Here is an 11,681-nt window from a genome sequence, read left to right on the forward strand (position 1 = left end):
CACAAACCTACCTTACTATTCGTACAATGAAAACTAGTATAGATCCCGCGCATTCGCGCGGTTTTTTAGATAGGGATGTTAGAAAATTTAATAATTATATTACTGGTATTTAAGTATTTAACCTCCCTTGAAATTTAATTATGAAATTTACTATTAGTAATATTTTATATTAAGAGGTGAAAAGAGAAGGTTCGACATCGTTAAATTGTAAAATTAACCAATATTTAAATGTTTTACATATTATGAAATAAATGTAGATATTAAGTTAAAGTGTAATAAAAATATGTATTATACGTAAACTTTTGTTTTTGTAGTAAACGATTTATGAATACTCTTAACTTGTAGTCCGTTTGTACCAAAAGACAAAACTATAGAAATAATTAGAAAGTGTTTGTTAAAAAAAGTATTCGTGACCATCATATTTATTTTTAAAAATAATAGTAGAAAAATATTTCTATCACGTCATACGTATAATTAGTGCAATTTTATTTATGTAACAAAATAAGAATATTCTATTAATTTGTCTATGCATGTTGAAAAAATATTATCCTTTTTTAAATGACATAGAACTATTTATTGTATGGAATTAAATCAATATGGTCCAGTTATAAACATGATAAAATGAAGCCCAAAGCCCAATTATAGAGTAATTCATTTAGGCGGGAAAATTTTAGGTTCTCTTATTCTTTTAGTATAAGGGGGATCCTAACTACTACCCCAATTTTTCTCACCAAAATCACCACATCCAATACCCACAATAACCAACCACCCAAAACTCACTTTACAATCAATTTCAATTGCCACAACACAACCACTTTCACAATTACCCACAACAAGAAGATGAACCCATTCAAAATGTGATTCTCCAAATGATGGGAGATCAACAAAACTTCTTCAAACACATGCTAGAGGAGAGCCAAAAGAGGGATAATGTTCTTCAAGGCATTGTTGCCCAAAGAGAGGAATTAGAGATTCAAATCACCCAATTTAAAGAATCCCAAGCAATCACTCCCCACCATCCTTTAGACATTGAGCACGAATGCGAACTTGAAGTAGTAACTTTTGATATGGAAAATAAGAAATGGGAAGAGTCAATCTCCTTGAGCTCTTGTTGTAACACCCCCATACTCCAAGTGCCTTACCAGGACCACTCAGGTATAAGGGTACTACCATCTCGGTTGCCCGAGGTACTGAATATCATAAGACAATAAAGAAACGTACTTTTAAAGTAATTATAGATTAAGTGATTACATGTTCAAACCAAAACTAATAAAAGGAATTACAAGGTTCTCATACGGTCTACAGCTAAGACTATCAAAGCTACTAGACTTCGTCGACACGACAAATGAAGACTTCTAACAGCCACGTGATGACTCATCCCGGCTATCCCATACGCGTCATATCACACACTGCTCAATAATCGCTCACCACCCCCGAATGGATCACCACAATTTTTAAAACATTTAAACGGGGTCAATACTAATCACACAATTCAATACATATATCAACAATAAGATAAACAGACAAATGAATCACACACACACACACACACACACACACACACACCACCAACTCCCATCGTCTCAATATCGACCGTCCACCCCTTTGGACCCGCCACGCCCGATGGGGGACCGCAGCCGTTCCCACCTAAGCCCCGCTCATCGTACGAGCGATAACCCTGTCCCATTAATGTGCACATCCCCTTCCGTGGCGGGTTCCACGAAGGGCGAAACTAGGGCGTGAGATCACTCCCGCAAGTGACCCCACTCAGCCGAGAACGCATCTCGAGAACCATCAACAAACACAACCACAATCACAATCACAATCACAATCATCATATCAAACAACTAACTACAACACATCACCAATATCCCATTATGGGACTAATACTGAGTAGGAAATCCTACCTGGAAAGCACAACACGCAGACGGCATCTACAGCTGTATCAAAACGGCTCCTCTACGAATTCTCCTCCTATCATACAGCACATAAAGACTACACATCACAAACTACACACCAAATCCCCCGATTCCTAAATTAGGGTTTAACCAGTCTTAACAAAACATTATAAAAACTATATTAAAAGCTTACCCTCGACGCAAGGAATCCAACGACACGAAAAACGACAAGAACCGACCGTCTGAACTCCGGGAATTGCTAAGAATGCGATTAGGAAGATGAAGTGGTTGCTTTCTCTCTTAAACAGAGTTTTAGGTTTTGTAAAAGTGATTTAAAACAATGACGAATATGTTTAAATACCTTAATCGCATAATTAACAAAACCCGAGAAAACTCCCCGTAAAACCGGACACTCGATCGAGTACCCAAGGTACTCGATCGAGTACCCCCTTACTCGATCGAGTACCCCAGCTACTCGATCGAGTACCCAACAGGTCAGAAACTATTTTATCTCGCAACTTACCCTTACTCGACAGAGTAAGGCCTACTCGATGGAGTACCCAAAGACTCATAAATACGGAGTATTACAGTCTTCCCTCCTTAAAAAGAACTTCGTCCCCGAAGTTCAACCCATACATAAAAACAACCATACAGACTCGACCAAGACACAACAACTTAGCTAAGGACTCAAGAACTCGACCGAACATAGAACATGAACTCTGAACACCCACTCCACCAACTATGTTTACTTCCACAACATGACTCACTATATCGTATCTACCACATATATATCTCTCACGACACCAACTCCATACATAACCAACTACCATCCTCTAATGCTGCTAGCTCCATAATATCATCAACTATCAAATCCAATACCAAGACACTCATAGACATCAAACGGGATGTTACATTCTACCACCCTTAAAAGGAACTTCGTCCTCGAAGTTTACTCACACTCGTAACCTCATCATCCAACTCAAACACTAGCGAAATATTCTCACACTCCTAAACATCACGCTACTACAAGCACGGTCATGACCTTTAATAAAATCACCCACAACACGAATCGATCTTTTATTCTACATCAAGACTCAACTTCCGAATGTATTACCATATGTACAACCATCAAAATCTGTTTTATCGCATCCTACTCCTCTTAAGACAAATGTTACGTCCTCGTAACTCACTAATACCAAACCATATCTATATCACATTACCCTCTGTACCACCACATGCCAAAGATAACCGTCTATAAACCAAACACTCACCATTCTTATATCCAAGGCTCCCATACATAAACATTTCCCATTCCTCAACTCATTCGGCAAAAAGCCTAACCTATACCATAAACTCGTAGCAAATCACCATACCCACTCTTCATTATTACTGCCACACAACATACCTCTCTACGTAAGGCACTTATCTCCCAGAAGCATAACTCACGGTCCGCACTCGTTACGTACACGCACACTAGATCCTCAAGTTCTTTCTTTCATTACCGCAAAATTCATACACAACTTAACATGACACTAATTTCCCCAACACCCTACACTCACTGTCTCAACAAAAGATTATGAACTACCTGCCGCTTTCAGCGCATTACAACACATGTTCCACGAATCATTTTCCATTACCATGTCTACCGATGTCTCATCTGAAAACAAGATCAAAATTACCGTAACAACCTCTCACAACCGTGTCCCATCAACAGATTATCACTATCCCATGACAACAACGAAACATATACAACTCTATTTTACATCATACTCTACCTCATTCCCAACTTAACCTGGTAAAGAAAACATGAATAAGCAAGACAACTGTCTATCAAAGACAAACCGAAACTCATGAGAGCAACATCAAACAAAACAACAAACTATGTATAAATGGTATGTACTTTCGAAACTCGAATCATAATCATCCCGCCTACTCCACCACAACCGGTGACGGCATCACAACACCGCCACCAACACCACACCGTAGTGCGAAAATACCCGCTTCACAGCATTATGTACCGTGCCCGGATCACCACCCAAGGCACCACAACCACACCGATAGACATCACAACTGCATACAATTCCCATAAATACTGACTCAGCATAACTTCTCAGACAAGAAAAACTTACTTAAATCCACCTTATTAAATCACCACGCAACATACTATATGGATAAACAGATAAGCATCTCATGAACATCGTCTCTACCATTTCCCGGGATACACATGTGTCATCAATACACATAAAATTATAACTAGCTATGTCAAATCAATCAAGTTATTACCTTTTTGGATATCATTAAATTAAATTACCGTGTCCAACATATATATTACCGAACATTCATAAAACAATTTTATAATTATCATACCATACCACTTCTTGTGAGGTCAGAACCTCACACAAACATTTACACAAATCACAGACCCGTAATCACAACCAACTAGTCAATCCTGACCACGTAAGTCACCACTCGAAAAAAGTTACCTGCTGCCCGAGTTTAACCCATATGCCCCTCATAACATATTCCCCCATTCGCACAACCATCACTTCCTGCCAAATATAATCACACCTTCACTATTCAACTAATAGTGTCCGCCTCATCTGACCACATCTTATACCCTCTCACAATCATACACAACAATCAGGTCCCTACCAAATCAACCTCTTTAGAATTGCTACCTTTCTAATATTCCATCACTCTTAGTCATTAGTGATAACACCACAATGCCACCGCTGCTCGTATATCAAATCTCTTACACTCATATCAAAATAATCTGGTTTTTCTACCATTTTTGGTTAATATTGCAAATAACGAACATCAAACCCATCCACAAAATTACCTCAACATTATTCCCAAAGCTAACTTATTTGTATTGTCATCCAACTCTCCACCAAATATCTCGTATCGTGCCAATGCTCCACCAACTTCTTACTCCCTTAATTCCTCGAAACTCATTACCAATCATGTTGTCCTGAAACTCCTATATAACCTTTAGCTAACATCCTCGTGATACCATCACATATTTCGATGATTTCTTATCTTTATATCACATAGCTCCGGTGAACATTTTCCTCAGCTTACTTTTATCCTTCTTTTCTCTTTACACTCAATAATACCAATTAATAGTTCAACTCCTTATTCCTTCTAGCTAACTCTTTAGAAATCAAGTTACCCCCTTCGTTGCTCCAAAACTTAATTCCATTATTTTCTACCGACATCATCTCACTCTTTCTTCCCATGGATCTTCTCTTATTATGCTATCACTCATACTTGCCACTAATCTATCCATAGAACCAACGTTTAATGTTCAAACAATTGCATCCCCCCTTTTTACATCTCTAGAAATCAGAATTCATTTAATACCGTTAATTACCCAAGGAAATCACACAGTAGTTTCATCTTTTAATAAGCCAAACCTCCCAAACTCACTCACTGTCTACAAATACACCTCGCGACATGTCTCCACAAAGTTCACTATATATTACTCTTCTCAACCCCTTTAAACGAACTTTCACTACATAAATCCATAACCCACACGACTCCTAACCATTTCCCTCCTTAACTCTTTACACATCTCAAGCTTCCACTATCCACATTCTTACTTTCAATCTTTTGATTCTCACGTTCATTATACTCACATCATCCCTTGTCTATATTCACTTATTTTTACATTACTCAACACACAATCATATCACTCATCCCGTCTCGCAAAACGTGCGCCATGCCTCAATAAGCTATACCAGTCTTCCTTTTCTTTTTTTTTTTCACCATCTATCATAATCACATATAGCTCATGTCCTCCCCACCGAACTCATACTCATCATAGTGCCACTCTTTACATCATAAGATTGGGTAACTTACGCTTCAGGACCAACACATACGTAAAACAATGCATAAAGAAATAATACAACACCTTTGAATTAAACATAATATGCAACGAATGTCAAAAAGATAGACATATGACCCGAAACACGCATATGACCTGCACAGACCCCACTCGATCGAGTACCAGAACCTACTCGATCGAGTTGAGGCTACTCGATCGAATGCCCAACATGCTCGATCGAGTGCCCCGACTCGAACCCAAACAGACCTTCGATCTCGACTTACTCGGCCGAGTAGCCCGGCTACTCGATCGAGTGACCCCATACTCGATCGAGTGCCCGAGGTACTCGATCGAGTGCCCAAAAACACGATTCTGGTCAAAATAACGACAAGTACCCACTCGATCGAATCAAACCCACTCGATCGAGTCATGCAGACTCGTGAATACTACCCGCATGTTATCTCACATACCCCAACGTACTATGCATTCATTATTATTTCAACATTATGATTACAACTACGCATTCAAATCTGCGCGACTCCTCATACAATCAACAAAATAATCTACTTCGTGTTATTAAGTGCCACGTTATAAACAACCATCATGCTTTTCATCCAATTCGTTATATAAAACACATATCATTGAACCTCTATTCTTCATGTTACTACTTACCAAAAGTCAAACATTACCATCTATCATGCTCATATAACATTCAACTTTCAATCATGTATTACCCGCATGTTTTAAATTTTCATAACTTTTCATAACACAAACCACACCCATACACTACAAATCCTATTTCCATGTTGCTAATACAACAACATTACAAATCCACTTCATCACACATCATCATATACGAACTACTTTCTTTTTCTACCATATCATTCATCATTCTCATATACTTTGTTCAAATGATTCCAACCAACATGTCAACCAACTATCATGCAACATGCTTTCAACAAACCATATACAGCACAATTAACATACACGTCGCACATATACACACGGACTCCACATTCCCATACCATGTGACTGGCTTAAGTATCATGGGGCCAAGATTTTGAAGTGAGGGCGCCTACTCACCCAAAACCTAGCATCACTGTAGGGCTCCCATTACACATACACCAGGTTCATTTTATTAGACTCCCTATGTTCATTATGTTCATTTGTTACAGGTTCCAAAATCGTCGCTCTGATACCATTTGTAACACCCCCATACTCCAAGTGCCTTACCAGGACCACTCAGGTATAAGGGTACTACCATCTCGGTTGCCCGAGGTACTGAATATCATAAGACAATAAAGAAACGTACTTTTAAAGTAATTATAGATTAAGTGATTACATGTTCAAACCAAAACTAATAAAAGGAATTACAAGGTTCTCATACGGTCTACAACTAAGACTATCAAAGCTACTAGACTTCGTCGACACAATGGAAGACTTCTAACTGCCACGTGATGACTCATCCCGGCTATCCCATACGCGTCATATCACACACTCAATAAATCGCTCACCACCCCGAATGGATCACCACGATTTTAAAACATTTAAACGGGGTCAATACTAATCACACAATTCAATACATATATCAACAATAAGATAAACAGACAACTGAACTGTCACACACACACACACACACACACACACACACCAACTCCCATCGTCTCAATCTTGACCGTCCACCTTTGGACCCACCACGCGATGGGGGACCGCACTGTTCCCACCTAAGCCCCGCTCATCATACGAGCGATAACCCCGTCCCATTAATGTGCACATCCCCTTCCGTGGCGGGTTCCACGAAGGGCGAAACTAGGGCGTGAGATCACTCCCGCAAGTGACCCCACTCGGAAAGAACGCATCTCGAGAACCATCAACAAACACAACCACAATCACAATCACAATCACAATCATCATATCAAACAACTAACTACATCACATCACCAATATCCCATTATGGGACTAATACTGAGTAGGAAATCCTACCTGAAAGCACAACACGCAGACGGCATCTACAACGTATCAAAACGGCTCCTCTACGAATTCTCCTCCTATCATACAACACATAAAGACTACACATCACAAACTACACACCAAATCCCCCGATTCCTAAATTAGGGTTTAACCAGTCTTAACAAAACATTATAAAAACTATATTAAAAGCTTACCCTCGACGCAAGGAATCCAACGACACGAAAAACGACAAGAACCGACCGTCTGAACTCCGGGAATTGCTAAGAATGCGATTAGGAAGATGAAGTGGTTGCTTTCTCTCTTAAACAGGGTTTTAGGTTTTGTAAAAGTGATTTAAAACAATGACGAATATGTTTAAATACCTTAATCGCATAATTAACAAAACCCGAGAAAACTCCCCGTAAAACCGGACACTCGATCGAGTACCCAAGGTACTCGATCGAGTACCCCCTTACTCGATCGAGTACCCCAGCTACTCGATCGAGTACCCAACAGGTCAGAAACTATTTTATCTCGCAACTTACCCTTACTCGACAGAGTAAGGCCTACTCGATGGAGTACCCAAAGACTCATAAATACGGAGTATTACACTTGTGACTACGAAAGTGTTGTGTTTGATGAGGAAGACATGAGGTTGAGTAAGCCATGTACTCTTAACCTTTGTGAGTATGAGGGCGTGTCCTTTGAAGTGAATATTGGGATGTTGGAGAAAGAGTTGCATGAAGCTCCCATCTATGATTCATATGAAGATAGCAACAATGATGATGAACCTAACGGATGGACTCATAATATCACCTTGCTTGAGGAGCCTATCCTTGAGACATTTGAGATACCCTATCATGAAGAAGAACGTCCTTCCTTTATTCCTCATGAAGACCACTTGACACCTATCATGGAGCCAATGATCATTGAAAAGGACATGGTAGATCTCCTTCAAAAGGCCAAAGTTTCATACAAGAGCTACTTGGTGAAAAAGCTCAAAGAGAAAATTGCTCGTGAGGCTACTTGTGAAGATTTGGCACCCACAATCTCAACTCCTAAGGTATCCGATCGTCAATGCCATGAAAATTCTCCTTCTACCTTGGAAGGATTGAAAAATCAAAATGCTATCATCATCACCGAAATCGAAGAAGAAGTTGGTAAGTGGAAGTCTACGGATGAAAACGAACCACACTTCAGGCCTAGTGTTGACAAGAATCATGGGCTTGTTTATTTGAAGCATCGGGAAAGCTCTAACGCTAAGGACAAAGCAAGGGAAAGAACATTCTACAAGCTTCCTTGGCCAAATTTCGTGTTCAAATTGAGCAACCCATACTTATGCTTATTTGGAGCTTGTTCACAAGCTTTTGATCTTTTATTGAGAGCCTTGAGCTCTATGGACAAGAATTTCTACAATTTGTACTAGTTTGGTGGAGTCCTATCTCAAACCACCATTTGTAAGATATTTCTTGGACCCTTTACTTTGTATAATATTGTACACTATCGCATTTGCATTCAATTTCTTGCATGAGAGTGGTGAGAGAGAGGGTCATCTTAAATGTTTAATGAGCAAATTTCAGAAAAAGATAAGGAGGAATGGAAAATTGGTGAAAGGGTATGTTATTGCACGAAAAAGAAAGAAAAAGGAAGAAAAGGAGCTGAAGACGCCCGGATTTAGAGGAAGACGCCCGTTCAGGGCCCACGTCAGAAAAATGATTGGCCCTGTAGAAGAAGACGTGCGGATTCGAGCAAAACCGCCCGTCCTGGACAATACGTCCGTTTTCTTCACGGGACGCCCGTCCCGTATGTCACCTAGAAATTTTTTTTTGTGCTGCACCAGAAGATGGGCGGATTTTGCCCAAGACGCCCGTCCCGACCAAGCCGCACGTCCCAGTCCCAAGACGGTCGTCTTTTCCCTCCTCTCAACCGAGAAAAATCGCTGTGTTAGAATCCGCCCGGATTCAAGCAAGACGCCCGTCTTCTTTTCTCACAATCCGCCCGTCCCGAAGGAAATCCGCTCGGATTGCCCTGTTCTTTCGGATAAAACGGATATGACCCACCCTTATCCGTTCGGATTCCCTCTTTCTTCTATATAATCACCTCCTTTCTCCCTCATTTCCTCACCTTACCAAACCCTAAAACACTCATCTCCATCCTCAAAATCACACCCCTCCTCAAAAACACTCCCATCCCCCACATCAAAATGGCACCATTGATGAACACCAAGGGAAAAGCCAAGAAATTGGTTGAATCCATCGGAAAGAAGCGCAAGGGATCAACCTCTTCAATGCCACGGGAGGTAGTGCTACCAAGGAGCACCCAACCCCTAATGAGGGGAGGAATTGAACAACTCGACTACTTCCAAGAGGTGCTATTTGAATTCGATGACCACCGCATGAACTTTGTCAAATTACTAGGTAAGAACTACGAACCCACTCAATTCGTAGATACTAGGGTGTTGGAAATCCTTAAGATAAGGTACCCTACCGAGATGTTCTTTAATGGCCTTGGCATTGGGAAACTTTTCCATGCCCATGAGGAGACTTACCTTAGTCTCACCCTTGAATTCTTGAGTAGCCTTCGCATTGTGACGAATACCCACACCGATGTGGGTATGGAGTTTAGGTTGTGCAACCTAGACCATCATCTTTCACTTGAGGAATTTGCCTACATTTTCGGTCTTGAGGTGCCCACTAACTATACCGAAAAACCCGATAATTTTGGTGTGGACCTTCTTTGGAAGGCTATCTCCGGGAGGGATTTTATCCACCCAAAGCATTGCCACACCTTCGCCATCCAACACCCGGTGATTCGATTCACCGAGCGCTTTGTGGCCGGTACCATCAATGAGAGGTACGAACAAGATAGGTGTACTCTCATCGACTTAACTTTTCTTGAGTCCTATTTGAATGTTCGAGCGGTGAGGCGTTATAACTTCAATACGCCACTTGAGATACTTACTAGGTTCAATGATTTTGCTCAAGGAACCACCCAACTCAAGACCTTCGTGATGGGAGGTCTAATTACTATTTTGGCCCACCACCTTTGTCCCGGGTTCAATGCCCGAGGGACCTATACTCCTCTTGAGGGGAGGACTTTGATTGATGAGCACACCATCTTCAACAGTCACCGATGGTGTAACTACACTCGATAAGGGAGTGTAGAGTGGCACACCAAAGGATGCACTTCAATGATCCTTGAAGGATGGAAGATACCGGGCATTGACCCAAGATTGAGCCCATACTCGCCTCCACCAAGCTACCTCCTTGACATCCAAATTCTTGACAATCCCCCTCAAAGGGAAGAGCCGCACCGCCAAATACCTCGTGGAGGACCGGGAAGGCCTATTTGCCCACCCTCCTACGTGCCTATCCCACCATACCCTACTCCTTATACCGAATTACGACCGGAAATCCCCAATACCCCGGGTATTAATGATTTGATGGCACTCATGAATAGAGTGGACCTCGGGGGTGCATAACGGGAGGGTTGACAACTACTTGGCCCTTTACCCCCAATACTATAACATGGCTCAACAAGGGTATATTGACCCCAATGGTCCAAAGCCCTCTTGGGCACAACCGGAGCTCTTGTTCCCTAATCAAGGGAACCAAGCTTGGGGTCGCGACGACGGAGGGCATTCTAGCCAAGGTGGAGGGTACTCGGGTCAAGGGGGAGAATTTAACCAAGGAGGGTATTGGGGTCAAGCAAGAGGGTATGACCAAGCCGGGAGCTCTCATCACTATGGCTATGATCAAGATGAAGATGACGAGTGAAAGAGGCCTACCTCACCACCTCCATTTGTATGATACCCACCTCTCCCTCTCTCTTTTGTATATATAATGCATTTAGTGTAGTTTTTGCATGCATTTGTATTATATATTGCATTTGCATTAGTTAGTCCATATAGTATAATTTGCATTGTAATATAATTCATGTAGTTAGATGCATATAGATTAGAATTCATGCATAGTTACTAATGACTAATCCTATTCTTTTCTACACTA

Source organism: Silene latifolia, chromosome 10 (genome assembly GCF_048544455.1).
Source record: "Silene latifolia isolate original U9 population chromosome 10, ASM4854445v1, whole genome shotgun sequence".
NCBI lineage: Eukaryota > Viridiplantae > Streptophyta > Magnoliopsida > Caryophyllales > Caryophyllaceae > Silene > Silene latifolia.